General features: G+C 36.8%; 1 pseudogene; it reads right to left on the reverse strand.

Moving 5' to 3' along the window:
- Positions 1 to 9,290: 9,290 nt before the first annotated feature.
- LOC141549018 (density-regulated protein pseudogene) overlaps positions 9,291 to 26,821 on the reverse strand; it is a 36,363-nt pseudogene continuing 18,832 nt past the window's right edge.

Below are 26,821 nucleotides of genomic sequence, written 5' to 3' on the forward strand. Positions count from 1 at the left end.
CAGGATCCTGACAATATATTGACTAAGAAAAACTATAATTTAAACATGTGTAATTCTTCTAAACATATTTCTATATTTTTCATGCTGTACAAGAAAAATCAGATCAAAAAGGAAAAAAAAATGAGAAAGAAAAAAACAAGGAAACAAGAATAAAAAAAGGTGAAAATACCATGTTGTGATCCATATTCAGTCCCTACAGTCCTTTCTCTGGATGCAGATGGCTTTCTCCATCACAAATCTATTAGATCTCAATTCCATTTTAATCTGGTTCAGGCTATCTATTATCTGATCCAGTCCCATTCTCTAATTTTACAGAAGAGGAAACAGAGACCCAGAGAGTGTAAGGAACTTGCCCAAAGTCACATTAGGGGTTTTCTTGGCAAAAATAATGGAGTGGTTTGCCATTTTGTTCTCCCAACTCATTTTATAGCGGCAAAAACTGAGACAAACAGGGTGGATTGACTTGCCCAGGGTTACCCAGCTAGTAAGTATCTGAGGCCAGATTTAAACTCAGGAGGAATCTTTCTGACTTTAGGATTGACACTCTATCCACTGCAGGGCCACCTAGCTGTCTCAGACATTTTACTAGTTATGTGACCAGATCATTCAACCTCCTTGAGTCTCAAAGTTTCCTCATCTGTAAAATGAGGATAATATATAAGGTTCAAATTATATATGTATGTAAAATATATATTATAAATAATATATATAAAATACTTTGTAAACCTTAAAGTGCTATAGATTATGCACAACTTCTATTATAATCTGGAAAATTCACTTATGTTAAATATTCACTTTCCCAACCATTGTATTATTAAAGATAGCAGTGTAGCCTAATAGATAGGGCAGATAGCCAGCCTGGAAGTCAAAACCTGAGTTCTAATCCCAGTCCTGAAACATATTGGCTAGGTTTCATTTCAGTAACTCCAGGCAACTTTCTAAGATTATAAATGATAAATTGCAGACAGAGTAGTTGCCAATCTATATTGACAGAAGGAGTTTCTTAAAATAATAGATTTGTTCAAAAACAAGGAAATACAAGACCTGAGAACACAGGGAGACAGGAAGAGGGGAGAGATAACACTTGCACACACATTTTCTTTTACCTTTTTGAATAGAAGAAGGCTTCTCCTTTCCAACCTCACCAAACAAGTGTTCTAGGAAGAGAGGGCTTTGGAGCTACCAGAGACCTTAGGGGAAAATCTAGCCCAATCCCAGCTCATCTCATAGAGGAAAGAACTGAAGCTGAAGGAGCAAATCAGTCAGTCAATACACATCTATTAAGTGCCTACTATGGGGTAGGCATTGTGTTAAGCACTGAAGAAAAGAAATGTGGAAATGACTCCTGACCTCAAGGAATTTATATTCTAGGAGACAAATGGCAAAATACAAAAAGCCCTGGATTTAGAGTCAGCAGAGACTTAGATTTAAATGCTGCCTTGGCTAATTAGTAGCTGTGTGACCCTAAGCAAGTCACTTAAAATCTCAGAGCCTCAGTCTCTTTTTTTTCTGGAAAATAGAGATAATAATACTTGCACTACCTAATTCACAGCCTTGCTGAGAGTACTCGTATTCTTGATTCCATATTCCATCTCTTCCATAAGCTTGCCTATTTGATCCTCACCTCTTCCCTAATTTTCAACTTTTCATTCACTGTTTTCTTCCCTGCCTACAAACATGGATGACTTTTCAGGTACAGGTTGGATTAGGAGGCCTCAGAGGTCCCTTCCTGATTTGAGAATAAGTGAGATAATACCATCTTGGATGCACAAACAGCAGATTCAGTTACAGGGATGACCCATCTAAAATTGTAGAGAAATCAGAGAACCATGGAATGTCAATGCTACAAGAGAACTTAGAGATCATTTATGCTAACCGATTGCCCAATTTTATAGGCAAACTGAAACCCAGGGAAGAATCATTCTCAACTTCACACAACTATTAAATAGTAGATTCAGGATGCTGACTCAGGCCTCCTGAGTCCAGTCCAGTATATACCATGAGGATGTATGATACATGTACTCTTCCCTTTGTCTTTAGGAGTTACGAAGTAAACCCTACAATGATAAGGGCTGAGAATGTTGAATCTAGATCTAATTGAAAAAAATGGATCAAAATCAATTTAAGAAGTCTTGTTATATATTGTATTTAACATATACTTTAACATATTTAACATGTATGGGACTACTTGCCATCTAGGGAAGGGGGTGGAGGGAAGGAGGGGAAAAGTTGGAACAGAAGATTTTGCAAAGGTCATTGTTGAAAAATGACCCATGCATATGTTTTGTGAATAAAAAGCTATAATAATAATAATAATAATAATAAAAAGAAGTCTTGTTAGATCTTTACAGATGGACAAGACCATAATAATCACATAACCCAACCCTGATATCTATTAAATATAGAAACTGAGGCTATTAAGACAGTTTGATATCCACTTAAGAGGAACTGAAGGAACTTCTAATGAAACTGTACCACTATTGGGAAAATACAAATTACAAATAGCCACTGTGGTGGAAGACAGGTGAATTGTCACATCCTTCCCTCCCCCCACATCTGTGAAAAAGTTCCAGAGGGAATCTGGGTGCTCAGAGATCAAGCAAGCTGCTCTCTTAAGTGGAGAAGTATCACTGAATGCAGAAAGAAGTAAACATAACTAATTGTAAGAAATGCAATCTAATTTATGTAATGAAAAAAGAGAAATCATGCTTGATTATCTTTTAGAGATTTTCCAAGGGAAACACTTAGACTTTCAGAAAGGTTTTGACAAGTTCTAAGGGTAACTGTTCCTTGAAAAACAAATGAACAAATCTTTAATTTTAAAAAAAAATTCCAATGTTGTTTTTGTTTTATGAGGGGAAAGATGTGGGAGGATTCTTTTGCCAAGAATTGTGGGGTCACATCTGGCATGTCAAGCCCTTAACTTCAGGAATTGTCCTCCCTTTAAGGTCACCCCTTCTCCTAAAAGAGGATAGAAAGTTGACAAAAAAGGGAGAATAGAACCATTTCTTTTTGCTGTGATAGATTACAGAGTGCAAAGATCCTAGCAACAGAAGTCCATCTTCTCATCCTAAAGAAGCAGATGAATCAGAGAAATTTACTGTGTCTGCTCAGCAAGGTGCATGTCCCTAATCAAGGGACCTTAGTGCATGTCCAGCTCCATGGGAAGTGCCTCTTCTTCTGACAAAGGTCCATGCCCTGTAATCTCATTGAGTGGATTAGGGGATTTATCTAATTAGGCAGGAGTGCTCTTAATCAACCCTGCTGTAATCCTAACATTAGAGCACTGATGGAATGCATCATCCACTGCAACTTTGATTTAATTCTTACTCTAACTTAAAGTACACAACAGGCAAGACAAGAACACAGAAGTTCACATCTTCCTTGCTTCCAACTCTTATCTCTTAGTTCTGATGAGGACTGAATAAAGGTAATTAACTCATGACAGATGTAATTATCGAGTTGTACTGATGAGTATAATTATGCCTTGATATTTCTCTTGGATGCTGCATCACCTTCCCCCCTCCTTTTTATTAATGTACCTGATTAAGGCACTCGGTCTCCTTAAGTATCAATTTTCTCATTTAAAAACTGAGGAGGTTGCTCTTGGTGATCTCTATAATTTCTTCTTCCTCAAAATTTATGATCCTATAATCTATTGTTCTATGACTGTTTTTCTTATTAGTTCACAGTTTCCTCAATGCTAGGATAGTATTTTCACCAACAGGGAAGGGGAAGGGAATAATCCTTTATAGGGCATCTATTATGTGCTAGGTGCTTTCCAAATATTATCTCATTTGATCCTTGAAATAACCCTGCAAGTTGGATGCTATTATTATTCCATTTTACAGTTGAAGAAACTGAGGTAAAGAGAAATGAAGTAACTTGTCCAGAGTCACACAACCAGCAAGTTTCTATAGTCAGATGTCAACGCAGGTCTTTCCTGACCTCAGACCCGATGCTTTATCTACTATGCCACCTAGGTGACCAACAGACCAAGGGCTCCTTGAGGGCAGGGCTGTATTTCTGCCATTAGAACAACGTCTGCCTCAGGCAAGATAAGGATTCCCTGAGAGCAGGGACTCTGTCACTTCCATATAACCAGAGGATCCTTGAGGATAAGAAAACTGTCTCCCCATCAGTTGAGTCTTCCTTGAGGTTAAGCACAGTGTCTCTCCACTAAAGGGGCTCCCTGAATTTCAGGACTGTAACTCCCTATCTGATTTCCCAAAATCAAGGATCCTACTTTTTTAAATAGTACTAAAATATGAGACATCCAAGGTCCCATTTAAAGAGGGTTCAGAAGCCCAGCCAAGTCTTCATTTCCTACTATTGCTTGGTTTTGATTCCATCATCATTCTAACTCTTTTGAAGTAGTATTTTATTTTTCCAAATTCATGCAAAGATAATTTTCAACATTCACCTTTGCAAAACATTCTATTCCAAATTTTTCTTCCTCTCTTCCCCCCCTTCTCCCTCCTCAAGACAAGAAGCAATCCTATATGGGTTAAATGGGTGCATTTCTTCTAAATATATTTCCACATCTGTCATGCTGTACAAAAAAAAATCATATCAAAAGGGAAAAACATAAGAAAGAAAAGACAAGCAAACAACAAGAAGTGTGAAAATATTATGCTTTGATCCCCATTCAGCCTCCCTAATTCTTTCTCTGGATGTAAATGGATCTTTCCATCCCAAGTCTATTGGAATTGCCTTGAATCACCTCATTGTTGAGAAGAGCCATGGCCGTCAGAATTGATCATCACATAATCTTGTTGGTGCTGTGTATAATGTTCTCTTGGTTCTACTCACTTTACTTAGCATCACTTCCTGTCTCTCCAGACCTTTCTGAAATAATCTTTGTTGATCATTTCTTATAGAACAATAATATCCCATAATATTCATATACCACAATTTATTCAGCCATTCTCCAGCTGATGGGCATCCACTCAGTTTCCAGTTCCTTGCCACCACAAAAAGGGCTGCCACAAACATTCTTGCACACGAGGGTCCTTTTCCATTTTTTATGATCTCTTTGGGAATACACCCTGTCTTCATGTTGTGTCATCATTATCATTAGATTTTGTATTCTGGTACATTGGACATGACTTGCTGAGAAGATTCCTTTTGGGGGTTATTTTTCAACCTTGTGGAAAAGTCAGGGATCTCAAAAAAACCCTGATTTTTAAGGAAAACAATTAATCAAGGAATAGAACAGAATAAAAAAGAATTGAACACCTTTGTTTTGAAGGGATAAATGAATGATATGGTAGATGAATCTCATGGAATATTATTGTGCTGTAAGAAACAATGGCTATAAGGAAGTCAGAGAAACTTAAAGAAGACTCATGTAAATGGATGATGCAGAAAATATGAGCAAAACCAGTCAACAGTAATGTAAAAGAATACAACTTCGAGAGACCTTAGAAACTCCAATAAAGGCAGTGATGTATCATTTAGAAGAATGATGGATCATGTCTCCTGTTTCTTGGCAGGCACAGAATGCGACATTCATTTTCACTCGTGGCCAAGATGTACATTTGTTTTGCTTCACTATCCTTATTCCATAAACCCATAGGATCATCAACTTAGAGGCCATCTAAGCCAACCTTCTCATTACATAAATGAAGAAACTGAGGTCCAGAGAGATAGTGTTTTACCCAAGGTCACATGGTTAATGCAAGTCAAAGGTGAGATTTGATCCCAAGTCAGTTAACACTAAATCCAGTGCACTTTTGCCTCCTCTCCATTTGTTACAATGAAGGGAGGATTCTTTGAGAAGGGGAATGATTCAATGAGGAGTGATAGAAATATAAAAAAGAAAAGAGCATTATTAAAATTTTTTTTAAAATACACAAGCCAAAACAGAGAGGTTCAGAGGAGATAGGAAGTAATTATGTTACTTCCTATCTTATTTAATATACATATAAAAAACACAAACCATATGTAACAAGTTTGGAGATGAGCATATATGTTGTTTTTCATATTTTCATATTTGCATTTGTTGATTAAGTTTATAATGAAAAATTTTTTTGAAAGAAAGGAGATAAAGGAGGATAATCATAAAGTCTTACTTTGATGTTTCATTGTAGTTTTGCTAGCAAAGTATAAAGTCTGGCAGGTTCCACTGTGCCGGGAGAGACTTTGACTATGGATGACAGACTTACTTTGCTCTCTGAGAGCAAGCTTAGCTAAATTCAGAGAGGCTTGTCACCAGTCAATTGGCAACTAGCTGATAACTTCCAACATTACCATCTAGGAAACAAAGAAAAAATTGACTCTCAGTCCTGGGAGACCCCTCTTTGATTCTTCAGTAACAGTGATGAAAAGGGGGCACAGGATGTGTTACTGTAAGTTCTACATTTTTGGACCACTATCTACATCCTATATACTTTGTGAATATACATCCACTATACTTTGGAAGGAACATACTTATGCATTTGAAATGGCCAACAATGAAAGTTTGTGACTGACATTTGGAGTCACTCTACCTGACAATGTGACACCAAAACAAATATTTTAATGAGTCTGAGACATAGAAGAGTATTGCCATGTTTCTGAATGATGGCTTGAATCAAAGAAGTTTCTCATACCTAGATAACAGTGAAGATTTCAGAAGCATGATGAAGTTCTTTTCTTCTCTTTTGGCTTCTGACACCAGACTTTTATACCTTTGCACCAATGGACTTCTTATCTGGGAGATCCATCCACCCCTCCTCCTTCTTTTGGACTCTTTTTCAATGTTGGTATTGTGCTAACAGGGAAGTGATACCAAACATAAGTCAGGAAATAGAGAGAACACCCAGTTGTGCTTAACAAAGTCAAGTCACCTAATCCAGATGAACTATATTCTTGGATACTTAAAGAACTAGAAGATATAATTGCTGAGTTACTATCAGTGATATTTGAAAGGTCATGGAAAATGGAAGATGTACTACAAAATTATAGAAAGGCAAATGTCCTAATTTGCAAAAAAGAAAAGACAACAGAGTCTGAAAACTATAGGCCAGTGACTTTGACGTCAATTCCTGGGCAAATTGTAGAAGACATTGTTAGAGTGCAGCTAGACAAGGAAGTGGTAATTATAAAGAACTGGTCTGGCTTCATCAAGGACATATCAGACCTGGGCATTGAAGCAAGATGGTGGAGTAGAGGCAGGAACTCACCTGAACTTTGCAATAGTTTTGGGAACTCAGCCTACAGATTGTAAGAAAATCAGACAACTGAGATTACAAAAGAGATCATAGGGGCTACTTTGCTAGTGCTGGTCAGGACCCTGTTGCAATGTCCAGATGAAGTTCTGGTTATAGTTCAAGGATGACTACAGGGGAACAGAGGCCTTGGTTAGAGTTCCAAGGCAGAGTAGAGTGTAAACTATCTTATTGGAAAAAGAATTGACCTGGAAAAAAGATTAAGGATAAATGATTTAAGGATTATGAGACTATCTGAAAGTCATGATAAAACAAAAGAGCTTAGGCATTATATTTCAAGAAATTATGAAGGAAAACTTCCCTGATATCCTAAAATCAGAGGGTAAAATAGAAATTGATAGACTCCACTGATACCCTTATGAAAAAGATCCTAAAATCCTAAAATCAAAACTCTCAGAAATTATAGCCAAATTCCAGAGCTCCCAGGTCAAGGAGAAAATATTACAACCAGTCAGAAAGAAATAATTCAAATATTGGAAAGCCACAGTCAGGATCACACAAAATTTAGTAGTTTCCACATTAAGAGATCAGAGAGGAGAAGTCAGATGGTGCAGTGGATAGAGCACCAGCCCCGAAGTCAGGAGGACTTGACTTTAAATCTTCACCTCAAAACTTAACACTTATTAGCTGTGTGACCCTGAGGGAGTCACTTAACCCCAATTGCCTAGCCAAAAAAGGATAGGAGGGTTTGGAATGTGATATTTCAGAAGGCAAAGACACTAGGATTAGAACTAAGAATCACATCAAGAGAAGCATAAAAAGGAAAACATGAAAGAGAAATACTATGGGATTCAATAAGGTTAAATTGTTTGTGTTCCTATATGGGAAGATGATATTTGGAACTCCTAAGAACTTTCTCATTAGGGTAGTTAGAAGTTGTATACATAAACAGAAAGATTGGATGTGAGTTGACTATGATGGGATGCTTCAAATTAAGAGGTAAGGAAGAAGGAAGCACTGGGAGAAAGGAGAAGAGAGAGAAAGAACAGAAAAAGTTATCTTACCTAAAAGAGGTATGAAAGGAAAACTTTTTTATAGTGGAGGGGAAAGGAGGGGATGGTGGGCAATGCTTTGAACCTTACTCTTATTAAAACTGACTCAGAGGGAATGACATACATACTCAGTTGGGTATAGAAATCTGTTATCCTACAGTAAAGTAGGAGAGGAAGGGGATAAGAGAAGGGAGAAGTTCACAGAAGGGAGGATAGATCAAGGAAGGCAATGGTCAGAAGCAAATAGATTTTTGGGGTTGGACAAGGGGAGGGAGGGAAGGAGAGTTGTAGGTGGCTGAAAAATGACTTAACAAGAACAAATGAAGATAATAAAGACTTTTGTCCCAGGCTGTTATTATTATTAAAATAGATAATTGTAAAGCACCAGATATATTGTTGCTATAGAAAATTAGTTATTATTATGATTTGAATGAATAACTGGCAGAGTGGTTGGCTTCAAGAGTAGACATCAATGGTTCAGTGACAATGTGGCAGGAGGTCCCAAAGATCTATGCCTTTTTTATGAATGACATGCAGGGTGGGATCATAGATGCTATGTGCATTGAATTTGTAGATGACAAAAAGTTGAGAATCACAGTAAAAATAATAGATTCTAGAGTCAGGATCCAAAAGGTTCTTGACAGACTAGAGCAATAGTGTCAATCACAAAGAGAAAATTATCTCTGCATAGGGATATTGACTTTGAAAACCACAAATTAGCAAATAAGTTTTGTATTTTTATTTATTTTGTTAAACATCTTTCAATGACATTTTAATCTAGTGGGTTTTGTCTACTCATTATAGCCCTGAGGCTGAGTTTAATACCAATATGCTAGAATATTGGAATGAATCTTTTTCATAACCAATTTTAAATTTTAATTAAATATCTATTTTTTTGTGCAAACATGATGGATTTCTCCAGTTTATTAGACTTTGGCAATTAAAAATGACAGCAATAACAATAACAAAGAGCTTTGTAAAGAACAGTGAAACACCAAGAACAGAAGATAAGGGGAGTTTACAGTTTTACTGCAGGAAACTCTAGCTATATCAACTATAACTCCAAGTCATTAACTAGTAACAAATTTTAATAATCATTTTTTACTTCTCCAAGATGTTAAAAGCTGTCATCACCCACTTCTGGCCACTTATCCTAAATTAATTTTTTTAAATGTCATTTGTCAAGTCTCTCTGAATGATGATTCCATCTCCTATAACTGAGGTACCAGAGAAGAATTTCTGAGCAAAAAACAACTTATTGATCCTTTAGGGTCAATTTTGAAAGTTGCAAGATCACACATTCCTGTTAAATATTTCTTTGTTGTTCTAGGAATTTGAACTCTTCCTTTCCTTGTTTTGACCCTTTATACTTCTCTTGCTTCTTCCTCTTTTCCTGCTGTTCCTTGACGTTCCTCAAGTCCACGTTCTTGTTTTGGTGAATTTTGTGAGTTTTATAAAATTTTGGGGAGGATTCCCTTCTAACTACTAACTACATTTAGCAACAGCAGACATATATTCACAGCACTCTGTTGGTAATGAACAGATTCCCCAAGAAAGAATCCTAAGTAAGTAATGTGGCTTCAGGAAAGTCTGCAGCCATCACACAAACTCACACACAAATATAAACTCCATTGGATTCTATTGAAACTCCACATACATCTTTCCTCTTGTGCTTCTTGACAAGGTCCCAGATGCCCTGCTGCTTTGTTCACACTGGCTTCCTGAAGTTTATTGGGAGAAGGGGTTAAATCTAATAAGATGAAATTCAAAAGGTATAAATAGAAAGTCTTACACCTGGGACAATTAAACTTACAAATATAAGACAAAGGAAGCATGGTTAGATAAACTGCCATCGTTTTGGGAAAAGTTCTGCAAAAGTCCTGGAGAGACTTACATGAACTGATTCTGAGTGAAGTGAGTAGAAACAAGAGAACAACAAGATTATGTGATGCTCAACTGGGATGGACTTCTCAGCAATGTGGTGATTCAGGCCAATTCCAATAGACTTGTGATGGAGAGAGCCATCTGCACCCAGAGAGAGGATTTGTGGGGACTGTATGTGGATCATAACATAGCATTTTCACTGTTCTTGTTGCTGTTTGCTTGCATTTTGTTTTCTTTCTCATTTTTCCCCTTTTTGATCTGATTTTTCTTATGCAGCAAGATAAATGTGGAAATATGTTTAGAAGAATTGCCCATGTTTAACCTATAATGGATTACTTGTCACCTAGGGGAGGGAGGGGAGTCGGGAGAAAAATTTGGAACATCAGGTTTTGCAAGGGTGAATGTTGAAAACTATGTTTGCATGTTTTTTGAAATAAAATTTTTTAAATAGTACATAACCAATTTCTTGAGGATTATTGGGGGATTCAAATGTAAAGCATTTTGTAATTTTTAAAGCTCTCAAATGTCCCATGATCATAAAAAAAGAAAAAAGTTCTGCAAGCTCAATATGAGTCACCAGTGTGATATGGCTATGAAAAAAGAGCCAATGCAATCTTGGTCTCCATGAAGAGGGTGTTCTATGTTACTGCCCAGTTACTCATCCAGGCTCACAACCTAGGTGTCATCCTCCGCTTTTCACTTTCTCTCATCCCACCTACAGCCAATCTCTTACTAAGTCCTGTTGATTATGCCTTTACAACATCTCTCTCATAGATCTCCTCTCCTCCTTGGTGCAGGCCCTTATCACCTCTCCCCAGGACTTTTGCAATAGCCTACTGGCTGGTATCCTTGTCTCAAGTCTTCCCACTTTAGCCCATCTTCTTATCAAAGAGATCTTTCTAAAGGACAGGTTAGATCTTATTACTCCCCTACTCAATAACATGCAGTGCCTCTCTATTACATCTAGGACCAAACAGAAAAATCCTTTGGCTTTTAAAAGCCTTTATAACTTGACTCCTCCCTACCTTTCCATCTTCTTTCTATTTCTTCGTCTCCCACTTACTCTGTGATCCAGTGACACTGGCCTTCGTGCATCTCCTGACTTTGTATTTTTCTTGGCTGACCCCCTAGACCCTGCCTAGAATGCTCTCCCTCCCCACCTCCACTCCCTAATTTTCTTTAAGGCTCACCTAAAATTCCATCTTCTGCAAAAAGCCTTTCCCAAACCTCTTTAACCTTTTCTCCAATTTGTCCTGAATATATCTGGTTCATATATAGTTGTATGTTTTCTCCATTAGACTATGAAGAAGGAGAGACTGTTTTGCTCGTTCTTTTGTACCTCCAGTGCTTACCACAGTGCCTGGTACATAGAGGGTGCTTAAGAAATGTTTATCGACTCAACTGGACTATACTCTGCCCTCATCAGATCTTATCTGGAGTAGCAGGCCCACGTGCCTTGAGAAAGACTTTGATAATCTGGAGAGTACCCAAAGGATGTCAAAAGGCCTTGAGTCCACATTATCTGAGCATCAGTTAAAGAAACTGGCTGTATTTAGCTTGGAAAAGAGATGATATAAGGAGACTTGACATTGGTCTTCAGTATTTCAAAGATTGTCCTGTAGAAGGAGGATTAGACATGTCTTGTTTGGGCCCAGATGCAGAATCAGGATCAAAGAACTGGAATCTGAGAAGAGGCCTTGCAAGGGTGGGGTTCCCTCTCCCCAGAAGCCTTCTAGCTGGGCTGCCACTGGTAAAGAATATCATTAAGTGGGTTGGATTAGATGGCTACTGAGGTCCCTACCAACTTCCAAATTCAGTGATTTTGCAACTATAAGCCAACATTGTATTTGCACTGATACAAACAATGTAAATAAAATCTTAGCAAAAAGACTGTAGCGATATGTACAACAAAGTTATTCACAATGACCTTGCTGTATTTATAGCAAGGATACAAGGGTGGTTCAACAGTAGGAAAACAATGAACATAATCAATTATATTAAACACAGAAAAGAACCCAAATCACATGGTTATAAATGCAAATCTGTTAAAATTAGCTTGTTTAAAATGGCCCCTATCATCCAAATCCATATGCTTTCCTTCTCTTTGGCTTTAAGGAGTTTAATTTTTTTTCTTTATTTAATATTTTCATCTTCCTCAGTTATATGTAAAACAATTTTAATGTTTGTTTTTAAAACTTTGAGTTCTAGATTCTCTTCCTCCTTCCCTCTCTCATATTCCATTGAGAAGGCCCATGTGAAATCATGCAAAACATTTAAAGGAGTTTATTTTATTTTTTTTCACAGTATTTTATTTTTCCAAATACATGTAAAGAGAATTTTCAACATTCATTTTTGTAAGACTTGGTACAAATTTTTCTCTCTCCCTCCCTTACCTCCCTCGTCTCTAAGACAGCAAGCAATCTGATAGTAGGTTAAATATGTGCAATTTAATTAAAGGACTTTGTTTTAGATGAAAAGCTTTGAATTCAGTCATAATCATCTGAAGTCCCCAGGGAGGAAAATCTTTAACATTTAAGAAGAGGTTAGGTTCTCTATTTCATTTTACATCTGTATCTATCTCTAGTTAACTCTGTTCTCTTTGTGGATGAGGCAAAAAAAAATCTGTTTTGACTAGAAATATTAGGGTAATGAAATAGCAGGTTATATTATATTTTAGGTGGATAGGCAGGCATCACAAGGAGAAATTGGGGAAAGAGTTAATATTAGCTTAGGACTTCCCTTAGTCTAGATTCTCTGTTCTGAAATGCCAATAAAGCCAGAAAATATCTTCATTATCTGTTTTCTTCTCTCTTTATTGCTCAAAGGTGGACTGAAAATGTCATGCTTACTTAAACCTCTAACTAGACACTCAGAATTTTTGCCTTCACTTCTGAGATAGCCTCTTCCTTTTATACAAATTTCTTTTTTTGTTCATTTTCATTTAAAATTTTTGATAATGTTTTATTTTTCCAAATCCATGCAAAGATAGTTTTCAACATTCACCTTTGCAAAACCTTGTGTTCCAAACTTTTCTCCCTTCTTCCTCTAGACAGCAAGCAATCTGATATAGCTTAACATTTGCAATTCTTCTAAACATATTTCCATATTCTATATAAATTTCTTAGAGTGATTCAGAGGTATAAGCCTGACCCACAGGCTTCATGCAGCCCACAATATTCCTGAGTACAGCCTAAAGCAGGCTGTTCAGATTAAATGTTCTGGGGAACAGATTAAAATGTTTAGGGGAAATATTTAGCAAAATAAATAAAAACACTATGAAACATAGATGCTATTAACACATGGTTTTCTAATAAGCATGTGGCCCATAGGGATCTTTAGGTACAGTTTAGTGGTCCCTAGCCCTGTTTGAGTTTAACACCACAATTTTACATAATGGCTTTGATTGATTAAAAGACAATAAACACTTGTGGTGTTCATTTGTTTTAGTCCTCTGTGACCCCATTTGGAGGTTACTTCACACTAATTTCTGATCATCTAATTCAATCAAAAAGTTTTCTTACCTACTTAAGACAAAACTAAAAGGGGTAGTTTTAAATTGAAACTGTGAATTTTTTTGCAACAAATATCTCTGATAAATGTCTCATATTCAGGTTATATAGAGAATTCACACAAATACATAAGCCAAACATCCATCACTCAATAGACTAAAGAAAATGAACAGTTTTCAAAGAATTGCAAATATCTAACAATCATATGAAAACTTGCTCTGAATAATCAATAAGAAAAAAATTAAATAAAAACAATCATGAGGCTTTACCTCATAGCCAGCAGAACAGAGGCAGAAAATTCCTATAATAAAATTTAATTCTAACATGTTAAAAATCCTAAAATGGAAAGATATAGAAAAGATTTTTAATACATTATAAAGTGTTTGTTTAAAACCAAAATCTTTTAAGCTCTTGCAAGGGAGAAACAAGAAAATTTTGCAATAAATCTACCATCAATTTAAATTATCTTTTTCTATCTGACAGTTCTAGAAATGGCAATAAGAGAAGAAAAAGAAATTAAAGGCTCAAATGTCAGCAAAGATATGAAATTATCCCTATGTATAGATGACAAGTTTACTTAGAAAATGTCAGAAAATTGGCAAAGACATTAATTAAGCTATTTAATAATTATAGCAAAGTAGTATCATATAAAATTTTTGCCAATATTGTTAGTATTTCTTTACAGTAATAAGAAGAAGCAAGAAAAATAAAAAATAACAGCCTATTAAAATAACAATAAAATGCATGAAATATCTGGAAGTAAATCTACCAAGATACATTTGAGACATAAATACAATTACAAAATTCTTATGACAGCTTTTCTGGTATGGCTGAGTTGACTGCCTCCTAGGGGGCCTAAGTCATTAGAGACCATGGGAATTATATTTTTTCAAACCTTCAAAAAGAGAAAGAAAGGACTCTTATCAAGGGATTGGGACTGGATGACAGAATTTGAAAAATCTCTCTGGAAACAGGCAGGAGTTGGTGAGAGCACAGTGGCAATAATATTGGCAGATGGACAACTCTTCCTAAGAGACAGGCTCTTCTAGTGGCTAGAGCCTTTCCCTTTCCATGGCCTGCAGCTCAGTTTCTTAAGAGAATCCAATACACTCAACAGAGAGCCAGTGAATTTTGGCTTCTTGTTGCCACTGGAAAAGTGGCGAATCTACCCCACTCTCCATTTCCCCCTTTTATTTTATTGCTGTAGCATCTGAAGGAAAGGTGAATTACTAAAGGTTACTTTGCTATTTCAAAATTGTGCCAACTGGTTATTTACTTTATTTTAAATGCTTGTTTGCTAAATAAAGACAGATAATTTTAACAACATTCTGACTTTGTGTTTTATTGTAGACAACATGACAGATGGAAGGGAAACCTGTGGATATTTGATTGCACTAAAAATTTAACTGTCTAGAAGTTCACTATTCCAGCTTGGAAATCAACAGATTGTCTGGGGCTCAGAGCATTTTATGAATTTAATTTGCTGCTTTTAAGGTTTTCTTAAGCTTTGCGACAAAGGAAGCCACATGGAACTAGGATCTTACCCTAAACCCATCTCAGAGCCAATCTCAATACCTCTAGACATACTTGTTGTGGTTTTTATCTCTGCCCACTAGAGGAGAAGGTTTTGGGTTTTTTGGGGATTTTTTTTTTTTTTTTTTTTTTTTTTTTGCTTCATGAACCCATTTGTCTGTCTGATGAAATCTATGGACCCTTTCTGAGAATAATATTTTAAATGCATATTTTAAATGATAGTATTACAAAGTAAATGAACTGTAATGAAATACGGTTAGCAAAATGTTTTCAAAACCATATCCACAGGCCCCTGCACTAGAAAGAAGTGAGTAAATTCCCCAAGAAATGAGCTATGTATACTGATCTTCATTAGTCAACACACTCAGGAAATAAAGAAGAACTGATTCAGAAAGATATTTATTCTTTATGGCTTATTGCTGCTTTTCAGTCATTCCTAGGCCACACCATCCAGGAAGTTTTCTTGGCAAAGATACTGAAGTGGCTTGCCATTTCCTTCTCCAGTAGATAAAGGTAAACAGAGTTTAAGCAGCTTGCCCATGACTAGGTCAGGACAATAATAACAAAAATGATAATTATTAAAGTTATTTAACAAATTTGATAATTTACTAATCAAACCACCAAGAGTTTGCTTTAGAGAGCTAGTCAAAACAATAATAAAATTCATTTGGGGAAGGGCAAGAATGGTACAAGAAATGGAAAAAACAGTAGGAGTGAAGGGGAGAGTAACCCCTCCAGACCTCAAACTACATTATAAAGCATAATCATCAAAACCATTTGGTTAAAAATAAAATGTAAATTAATAAAATGGACATTTGGTTAAAAATAGAAATGTAAATGAATAAAATGGACTAGATAAGTAAGAAACAGAAGATAACTCAGTGACAGATAAACCCAAAGACATAAACTGCTTGGGGAAGGACATCCTATTTTTTTAAATAGTTTTTATTTACCAGATATATGCATGGGCAATTTTATAGCACTGCAATTGCCAAACCTTTTGTTCTAATTTTTCTCCTCCTTCTCTCCACCCCCCAGATGGCAGGTTGACCAATATATGTTAAATATGTTAAAATATAAATTAAATACAACTACCATTAAATACAAGGACATCCTATTTGATAAGAATTTCAGGAGAGTTCCCAGTTTGGTAAACTAGGAGAAAGTTTAGACTAGCATCTCAAATCATGTGTCACAAGCTCCAAATGGATACTTACGCTACAGAGGCATCTTTCATAACTATAGTTAAGGCAGAATTCTTAGGGAACTAAGAGAGATACCACAAAAGATAAAATAGACAATATGATTATGTGAAAATGAAAAACTTATGAACTAACAAAATCAGGATAACTAGGATGAGAATTGAAACCATAAATTGAAAAAAGTTCTTTGCAACAAATAGCTCTGATAAATGTCTGATATTCAATTTACATAGAGAATTAATACAAATATAGAAGACCAACAGCTATCACTCAAAAGGCTAAAAGAAATGAATGTTTTCAAAGAATTTAATTATATGAAAAATTGCTCTGAATAACTAATAAGAAAAAATGAAAATCAAAACAACCATGAGGCTTCATCTCATAGCCAGCAGCTTGTCAAAGATGACATAGATATAAATAATTGATGAAGGAGGAACCGCTTTTGGAGCTGCAAATTTGTCCAACCATTCTGAAAAACTATTTGAAATTATGCTTAAAATTATGTTAAAAGTGACTAAGATGTTCACACTTTTTCACCCAGAAATCCCACTGCCACATACATACCCCAAGGAAATAAAAGATAAATAAAAAGCCCACATATATAAAAATATTCATAGCAGCACTGTTGGTCAAAGTATCCATCGGAATCCAAGGTGCTATCATCTGGGGAATGATTAAACCAATTGCAGCTTGTGAATGTAATGAAATCATATTGCATTATGAGAAAAAATAAATGTAAAGAATTCTGAGGAACGTGGAAAGACTTCTATGAAATGATGCAGAGTGAAGTAAGCAAACAAAATACACGATAGCTGTAATAACGTAAATGGAAAAACCAATAAACCCCAATTGAATGTCATGCAATTAAAATGACAAGACTTTGCTCTGAAGAAGAAATTTTTAAAAAGCTCCTTCATCCTCTTGATATTCCTTTGTTGGAAGCCCACTGGTGTGGGATGTCCAAGTGTTGTCAGATGGGTAATGTATCAATCTGTTTGGCTGAACTATTATTTGTGTTTTGTTATCTTTGTTACAGTGGAATGGTATTATCCAAAATGGATGTGATCCCTAAAACAAAGACATCAATTTGATTTTTAAAAGAGAGAAGTAAAAGATGAAAGATGAATTTTGTGGCTCTTGAACACAGAATGTTTGGGGGGAGGTAAGATGTGTGTGGGAGTAGTCAAAGAAAGAAAAGTATTAGTGTTATTAAGGTTGATCTTGTCTTTGTTTTGAGCTGTTATTAAGTTTACTTTGGACATTTTTTTTAAAAGGTCAAAGATACAGAATCAATTTTTCTGTTCCTGTATGAATACTGTCAAGTGATGACAATATTTTGTAAGCTTTAGCCTGAGAAAAACATGAGCTGAAGAAAAGCAGAGGATAGGAGTAGGGAGAGAAACACTTGGAAATGCCACAGCTCAGGGCTGATGTCATAGGATCATAGATCTGAGGTTCGAGGGGACCTCAGAGGCCATATAGTTCAATTTTCTTATTTTATGGAGGAGGAAACTGAGGCCAAGGTTTTTGTTTTTTTTTTTACACACATTTTAATAGCACAGTTTCTTGATCTAGAACGATTTCAAAGCTCATCTAGTTCAACCTCCTCATTTTATTTGTGAAGAAACTGAGGATTTTCCCAAGGCTATATATACAACTGCTGAATAAGATCAAAAAGATAACTCAGAAGCTATCTTCTTACACTTTGATTTCATGGAGGAGAAATCTGTGACTTAGAGAGGAAGACTGATTTGTCCAAGATCACATAGGTATAGGAGCCTAGATGTAGAGCTAGTAGGGACCTAGGAGACCATTGTTGCTGTCTAGTCATTTCAGTCCTATTTCACTTTTCATGTCCCCATTTAGGGTTTCCTTCTTTTTTTCTTGTAATAACTTTTTTGGAAGAAATTGAGGTAAAATGACTTGCTGGGGTGACACAGCTAATGTGTCTGAGGTCGAATTTGAACTCAGATCTTCCTGACTCCAAGCCCAGCAGCACCACCTAGCTGCCCCCATCTAGTCTAGGAATTCATAACCTTTTTTTGTGTCCTGGACCCTTTTGACAAACTAGTAGATCCTATGGATTTCATTTTCAGAATCATGTTTTTAGATGATAAAATAAAATACAGAGGAATTACAAAATTATCTTTTTTTGATAACGCCATTGAAATAGAGATCAAAATATTTTTTAAAATTAAGCTCATGCTCCCTAAGTAAACAGCCCTAGATCTACTGTGACCACTTCATTTTATAGAGAAGGACATTAATTAAGGATTGAGCACAGGCCCAAGGTAATGCAGTAAATGATATAAACAGAATTTGAACCCAAGTCCTCTGACTATCCAAGTATGGTTGATTCCATTGTATCACTCAATACTTAGTAAGACTAGTATGAAGGCCAATGACATTAAATAACTGAGCTCTACCTCTAGTTTAGACTCTGAAATAAGTATGAACTTAACTCCTTTTACCTTTCCAAGCCTTGGTTTTCTTTGCTATGAAATGGGAATAATAATCCCTGTTTTACCTGCTATTCTGAGAATCAAAGGAGGAAATGTCCATGAAAATATAAAGGACTGCATTATTGTAAGGGATTTATCTTAATTCCTGTAGTCTGAATAAAAGTGGAAGATTTAGGAAAATTTACAGATGAGAGGGGTCTTAAAGATCCTTGAATCTAGACCCTTCATTTTATGGAAGAGGAAACTGAGTCTCAGGGAAGTTGAATAACTTGTCCAAAGTTACCCATAGAATCCTAGGAGACCTCTGAGTCAAACTCCTTCATTTTATAGAAGGAATCGAAACTCAGAGAAGTGACTCTGCATAGATCATCTAGCTAATAAATGGCAGAGTTAGGAGTTAAACCTAAATCTCAGCTGACTCCTATCCAATGTTCTTCTCATTGTGTAATTATCTTCCATTTATGGTGCCTATATCTTGTGTGTAAAATTGTTTGCATGTTGTCTCTCATTGGAATGTGAACTCAATACCACTACCCAGCTTAAATTCAAAAGAGATTATAGGAAGACAAGATCTTTACAGCAGATTTTTGTAGTGACAAAGAACCAGAAACTAAGGGTGTGACTATAAATTAGGGAAAATCTGAACTAGATTATGTTACATGAAGGTAATAGAACACTATTAATTCATAAGACAAGATAAAAGGGACAGTTCCAGAGAAACCTGGGAAGATTTGTATGAACTGATGAAGAATGAAGTGAGCAGAACCAGGAGAACCAATTACACAATAACAACACTATCATAAAGACAAACAACCTTGCAAGACTTAGGAACTCTGATCAATGACATGACCAACCATGATTCTAGAAAATCCATAATGCTATCCTCCTCCTAATAGAGAAAAGATGGACTGGCAGTGAAAATTGAGATCTTTTTGGATGTGGCCAATCTGAGAATTTGTTTTGCTTAATTGTGTATATCTGTTACAAGCTTTGGTGTTTCTCTTCCTCTCTCCAAAGGGGTGAGGAGGAAAGCAAAATTATTTTTATACATTGAAACAAATACTTAAAAAAAAAAAAAAGAATGCGAGCTCCTTGAGGTCAGGGACCAGTTTTTTTTTTTTAAACTTCCTCTTATGCTTAGCAGAGTATCTTGCAGACAGTAAGCACTTAATAACCTGCTCTTTGCTACACTATTTTACCTGAAATTCAAATGAGATGTGTAGCTAGGAAAGGCTTAGTGGACTGCTCTGCTGTGCTCTGGCTAGATTGGGTATAAGACGACTCCGATTGCTTTTTGGGCCTAAAATCAATTTGATCCACTTCAAAAAATACTTATTCTGTGTAAAGCTCTGAGCTCAGAGCTGGAAGATACAAACCCATAAATCTATCTTAGAAGTTTCTAATCCAAGGGAAGGGGAGAAGGAAATGAACACTGAGCAAAGGTGAGTACAGGGCACTGGGTTCCAATAGCGAATAAAGTTAGCATCACTATCCAGGTGATGGGCTACAGATTGGGATGCTCCTGGGCTGATGAGCTCAGTTCCTGACTATGTTTGTTGATGTAAAAGTTGGACACAAACAATCAAAGAATCACTTTCCTAATCACTCTGCGGCTCTGAGATTAGAACAGGCTCAAGGGGCTTTGTTAGCTTTGGCATGCAATTCCAACTTGAGCAATTAAAAGCAACTTTCTTGCAAACCCCCAAAGATGCCACACCGGGCATTGTTAAGTAGGTTGGCAGGCATAGCTCTGGGCTTCATTGGAAACTTTTAGCCCAGTAATGAATGACTCGCTAATTGTAACCAGTGGGGGAAATTTAGAACTTTCCTTGGCAAAGAGAGAAGAGAAACTTTGGAGACTTAGAACAAAGGAGATGTTTTAAACAAATGCAAACCCAATTTCTCCCTTTCACCCCCACCCCACCCCATCCAAGGATGAGTTTTAACTTTGACAACTTATCAAATCTTAAAATGGTACAATTGGAAGGGATCTTCAAGATCAAGTGCTTTTAGTCCTTTTGGTGTCATCACAGACCCCTTTGGCCATCTGCTGAAGCCTGTGGATGGGCCTCTTTCTGAATATTTGAAATCATTGAAGTACATGCTAGGTTTCAGTTTTTCGGTCATGTCCACCCTCTGTGACCCTGTTTGGAGCTTGCTTGGCAAAGATACTGGAGTGATTTGCCATTTTCTTTGCTAGCACATTTTACAGATAAGGAAACGAGGCAAACAGGGTTAAGCGACTTGCCCAAGGTCACTCAGCTAGTAAATATGTGAGGTCTTCCTGACTCCAGACTGGGAACCCTATCCACTACAGCACCACTTAGCTGTCCACCTCAATACAGGAAAACTGATAGGACAGGGATTATCATGCCCATCTTTTGTTGTTGTGTTTTGTACCTGTGATTGCATAAGTAGGGAGCTCTCCACAAGGAAATCTCCTCTACTAAAGCAACTATAGCACCTTTTCCCTAATAGATAACCTTGGACCAGTATTGAGGTAAACAAGCTTGGAAAACAGGAAACACTATGTGAGAGCCCATCTTTATGCCTAGACCTTATCAGAAGCTGAATTAGTCTCCTGAAACTCAAGCCACGGATCCATGTTTCCCAAATAAAGCATATCCTGCATCCTGACCCTCTGTCCTCATGCCCTTTTCTTGGATCTTCATTGGCAGCCATATCCATGCCATTGGTGGACACCAATATAAGAAAACCAGTCACAAGACAATTTGAATTTCACACCAAATAAATTGGGGTGGGAGTAGTGACTCACATCACAGAAGGCTTCTTTACTGGCCTTTTTTTCTGAGAGGGTGATGCTCAAATGTTTTTAAGATATGACTAAATTAACAAAAACGTGATGGGTATGAACCTTTTCAAAACACCCACTCTTCACTCTGCTGATGAAGACCATCATGTGACTAGAATTCATAAATTACTTGTATCTTTACTTCTAAACTTTCCTCTCTGTCTGTCTCTTTGTCTCTCTCTCTCTCTCTCTCTCTCTCTCTCTCTCTCTCTCTCTCTCTCTCTCTCTCTCTCTCTCTCTCCTCTCCCTCTCCCTCTCCCTCTCCCTCTCCCTCTCCCTCTCCCTCTCCCTCTCCCTCTCCCTCTCCCTCTCCCTCTCCCTTTCTCTCTCCCTCCTCTTGTCATTGCTGTTTAATTGTTTTTCAGTCATACTCAATTCTTTGCAATCCCATTTTGGGTATTTTTCTTGCAAAGATATGTAGTGGTTTGCTATTTCCTTCTCCAGTTCATTTTACAGATAAGAAAACAAGGTAAACAGGGTTAAGTGACTTGCCCAGGATCACACAGGCCAGACTTGAACTCAGGAAAATGAGTCTTCCTGACCCAGTGCTCTAGACACTTCACCACCTAGTTTCCCTTAGCCACCCTTAATGCCAGGCTAATAGGGAGATGCGTTCCTACTACTACTACTGGTCCTTCCATAGGTGTCCTTAGTCCCATTCCTTCCCACTCCCAGAAGAAGTCTATTTTTAATCTTTTCTCATACACACACACACACACACACACACACACACACACACACACACACACACACGTAGTAAGCAGCAAAAGCAAGTGTTCAAATAGAGGTCCTTTAAAGCCAAATTCATTGTTCTTTTTTCTATCCGACGTGGCCTTCTTGGGAGATAGACAGGCTTTTTATGGGGGAAGGGAATGAAAGAAGAGCCCAGATAATTGGGGATGGTAGAAAACTTGGTGGAATGGAGCCAGACTCTGGAGATCCTTGAAAGGCCAGACATGAGAGGTCAGCCTTTAACTTGTTGGTAGTAGAAAACCGTTATAAGATTTCCAACAAGGGAATGACAGGATGCAAGAGATATTTAAGGAAAATTAGTCTGACAGCTTGAGTTGGAGGGAGGAGAGGCTAAAGGCCAAAATTCTGATAAGAAGGCCATGGCAGTAATCTAGATAACTACCAATAGATTCCCTCTTCTTCTTCTTCTTCTTTTTTTTAAATAAAACCTTATTGAAAGCTTTTGTTTTTTTATCACCTATATTTTTTATTCTGCTCTTCCTCCTTCCCTTATACTTTATATGGAGTCATCTGGTAAAATAGAGTATGAAAAAAAGTTTTAAAAACTAAGTAACATATAAGAAAGTTAGCTATTATATGTGGTATTACCCACACACTCATAGTCCCTTGCGTCTAGAAGCAAGCTGGAAAGGTGTCAAGCTTGATCCTTCTATTGCCACAGGTTTCATTTGTGTTATGACTTTTTTCCAGTTACATTGTTGTAGTAATTATATATGTTATTTTCCTGGCTTCCCTTTTCTATGTCTGAGAGAGAAGGAAAAGTGGGAAGGGGGAGGAGGAGGGAAAGGAAAAAAGGGAGAGCAGGAGAAGGAAAGGAAGAGTAAGAGAAAGAATATCTATCTCAGAGAGGTGATGTTACACAGTGGGTAGTGCTAAACTAGGAGTGAGGGAGATGTGACCCAATCTTGTCTTTGCTAGAAGCTGTGTGATCTTGGGCAGGTAACTTAACTTCTCTGAGCTTCAGTTTCCTCACCTGCAAAATATATTGATCCCATAGCGTTTTTTTGAGACTTAAATGAGAATATATTACAAAGTAATAAAGCTTAAAATCACTCAGTCTTTTAGTGTATCTTATATAAATGTCAGCTATGATGCAGTCCAACTTTCTTTAGCTTACAGGACTGGAATCTGAGGCCTAGAAAGGTCATACGCCTTGCCAAAGATCACACTCAGCTAGGAAGCAAAAGAACTGATATTTGAACACAGGCCTTCTAACGTTAGATCCTGTATTATTTCCTAGACTAACTAAACCTACTAAAATCTAGCTGACAGCTGTTTTTGTTGTAGCTAGAAACTGGAAGTTGAATGGATGTCCATCAATTGGAGAATGGTTGGGTAAATTGTGGTATATGAAGGTTATGGAATATTATTGCTCTGTAAGAAATGACCAGCAGGAGGAATACAGAGAGGCCTGGAGAGACTTACATCAACTGTTGCTGAGTGTTGCTGAGTGAAATGAATAGAACCAGAAGATCACTGTACACTTCAACAACAATGCTGTATGAGGATGTATTCTGATGGAAGTGGAAATCTTCAACATAAAGAAGATCCAACTCACTTCCAGTTGATCAATGATGGACAGAAATAACTATACCCAGAGAAGGAACACTGGGAAGTGAATATAAATTGTTAGCACTACTGTCTATCTACCCAGGTTACGTATACCTTCGGAAGCTAATAATTAACGTGCAACAGGAAAATGGTATTTACACACATATATTGTATCTAGGTTATATTGTAACACATGTAAAATGTATGGGATTGCCTGTCATCGGGGGGAGGGAGTGGAGGGAGGGAGGGGATAATTTGGAAAAATGAATAAAAAAACTGAATGTGAAAAAAAAATAAAATAAAATCTAGCTGACATCTGGGCTTGGCAAACAGCTGCCCTTTAGCCTCAGGGGGAACCTGAGAGGGAACCAACTCAGATGATACTGGAACTTGCCTTGGTTCCTTCACCCAATAATAGACTCAGAAATAGAAAGGTCCCCAGGGGCATTCTAATCCTACCTGGACATGAAGGGGAATCCATCAAGATCACTAACCAGGGTTCTTCTAGCCTCTTCTTGAAGACCTCTAGTGAACAGGAATCTTTCTGGTTGGGTCTCCACTCCCACTCAAGATGTGTGAGTTTGGGAAATGGACAAGAAGAGTGAAAAGGAATTAGGAGGCTCCCCACAATAGCCAATAGCTATATCTTTCACCACTGCCGGCCAGCACTTGTCCATCCAGTTCCTTTCCACTATGCTTATGTGAAACCTAAGCCCATCTTGGGCCCAAAGGTGAATCCTAGAATCTCTAGCCAGAGATTAGAAGGATGTTCTGACTGTAAGCAAGGTTGGCAGCTGCTAGCTCTGAGTCTCACCTGAAGAACAAGCAATCATTTTGATTATTCTAAATAACAGCTTCAGAAATGATACAATATGTTGTATCTGTTCGGTGGCAAGAGATGGGGAATAATATAATAGCTCTGACTTAGAAGCTCAGTGATCTTTGGCAGAGATATTAAGCAAAACTCCCTAGTGTGGCTTGAACCAGATTAAAATGTAATTAGAAGATTTTATTTTACTTTTTAATGTATTTATTTATTTAAAACTTAAATACAATAGAAAAAGGAAAAAATTATTGTTATGTGCACAGCAGAACATAACAGAGGATTCAAAATATGAAAAAACAAATTTTCATTTCAAGAAAGCAGATATAATAATAGAAAACACTGTATTCATAACTGTCCATCTTTTTTTTTTGTTTCCTGGTAGGTTTTCTTTTGTTCTCCACTGTGTAGTTTTTACTTTATTATTTTTCCCTTCCCCCCACATTCCCCAAGCAGGCTATACAGTTAAGCATGGACACATACACACACACAGATATGCATATATATTTACATGTGTATATAACTAACTACAATCATGCATCTGTATATTAATATACATGTATGTAAGATTGTACTTCAGTTGTTTATTCTATTTTGCTGAAGATGGATAACAACATCCAAGTCTTTCCACATTTTTCTAAATCCACCAACTCATCATTTCCTACACCACGACAATATTTCAACATTATACTATCTAGTTGTTTTAAATAGTCTAAAACAATATTGATTAATATGGCTGACATATAGTATAGTTTCCCTATTTTTTTCTATTTTGATTGAATCTATTTTACTCTTAACTTTGTCTGAGATCAATGATTACTATCCCTGCTCTTTTTTTCTAACAAATTCTACTCCTGATTATTATTATTGTTTATTTGTATCTCTTGTTTCCTCTCTGCTGACTCCTCTACTTTACTTTTACCTGCTACCTTGCCTTACTATTACTTAACCTATCCTCCCTCCAAGGATCTCTCTCTTATCCTCATCCCCCGCATCCTTTCCCTCCCTCCTCTTCATCCCATTATTATTAACCTACATATCTTACCCCATACTCCACCACATTCTGTTCTATGCCCCTCCTTATCCTATTCCATCCTGCTCTTATTTAAGAAATTTAGAAGACTTTTATACCCCCTAGATATATAGATATATAGATATGTATTATTCCCTCTTTAATCCATTCCCCATGTGACTAGGATTCCAGAACTAGCAGCCCTTTTTCCCACCTAATTCCTTTGTGTCAGTTCTTGTTCTCAAATCTCCTTCATGTAATCTAATAACTTTTCCTATATGGTTTTGCATTTTTATTATCACATCATACTCAGCTCTATCTCAATCCTTCTTTTGAACCACCCAGTTATTAATAACAATCTTAGACATATGTTTATATTTTCATGTATAAAGTATTAACAGCTTTTGCTTGTGGAGTCCCTTGAAATTAATCTTTGGTATTTACCTTATATTTGTCATAGATCTTATATGTTCAATTTTCTATTAAGTTCCGGTTCAAATTCCTGAAAGTCTGACAATTCACTGAATGTCCATTTTTTTTCCACTCAGTATTAGGCTTAACTTTGTTGAATATGATATTTTCAGCTGCAACCCTAGTTCTTTTGCTTTTCAATATATAGCTTTCCAAGACCTGCAGTCTTTTAATGTAGCTGCTGCTAGGTTTTGTGTGCTTCTAATTGTGGCTCCATCATATTTTAATTTTTTTCTTGTTCTTTGTAATATTTTCTCCTTGATTTGGGGGGTTTGGAATTTAGTTATGATGTTTTTGTTCACTGATCAGTGAACAGAAAGACTCATCTTCCCAAGTTCAAATTTGGCCTCAGACACTTCTTAGATGTGTGATTCTAGGAAAGTCACTTCACCCTGTTTGCCTCAGTTTCCCCATTTGTAAAATGAGCTGGAGAAGGAAATGGCAACCCATTCTAGCATATTTACCAAGAAACCCCCACAAGGGGTCACAAAGAATTGGATGTGACTGAAAAATGGCTAAGCAACATTTAATCCAAACAACAACCTTGCAAAATAGGGACTGTTATTATCCTCATTTTACAGTTAAGGAAACTTAGGCTGTGAACAT

This window comes from Sminthopsis crassicaudata, chromosome X (genome assembly GCF_048593235.1).
Source record: "Sminthopsis crassicaudata isolate SCR6 chromosome X, ASM4859323v1, whole genome shotgun sequence".
Classification (NCBI taxonomy): domain Eukaryota; kingdom Metazoa; phylum Chordata; class Mammalia; order Dasyuromorphia; family Dasyuridae; genus Sminthopsis; species Sminthopsis crassicaudata.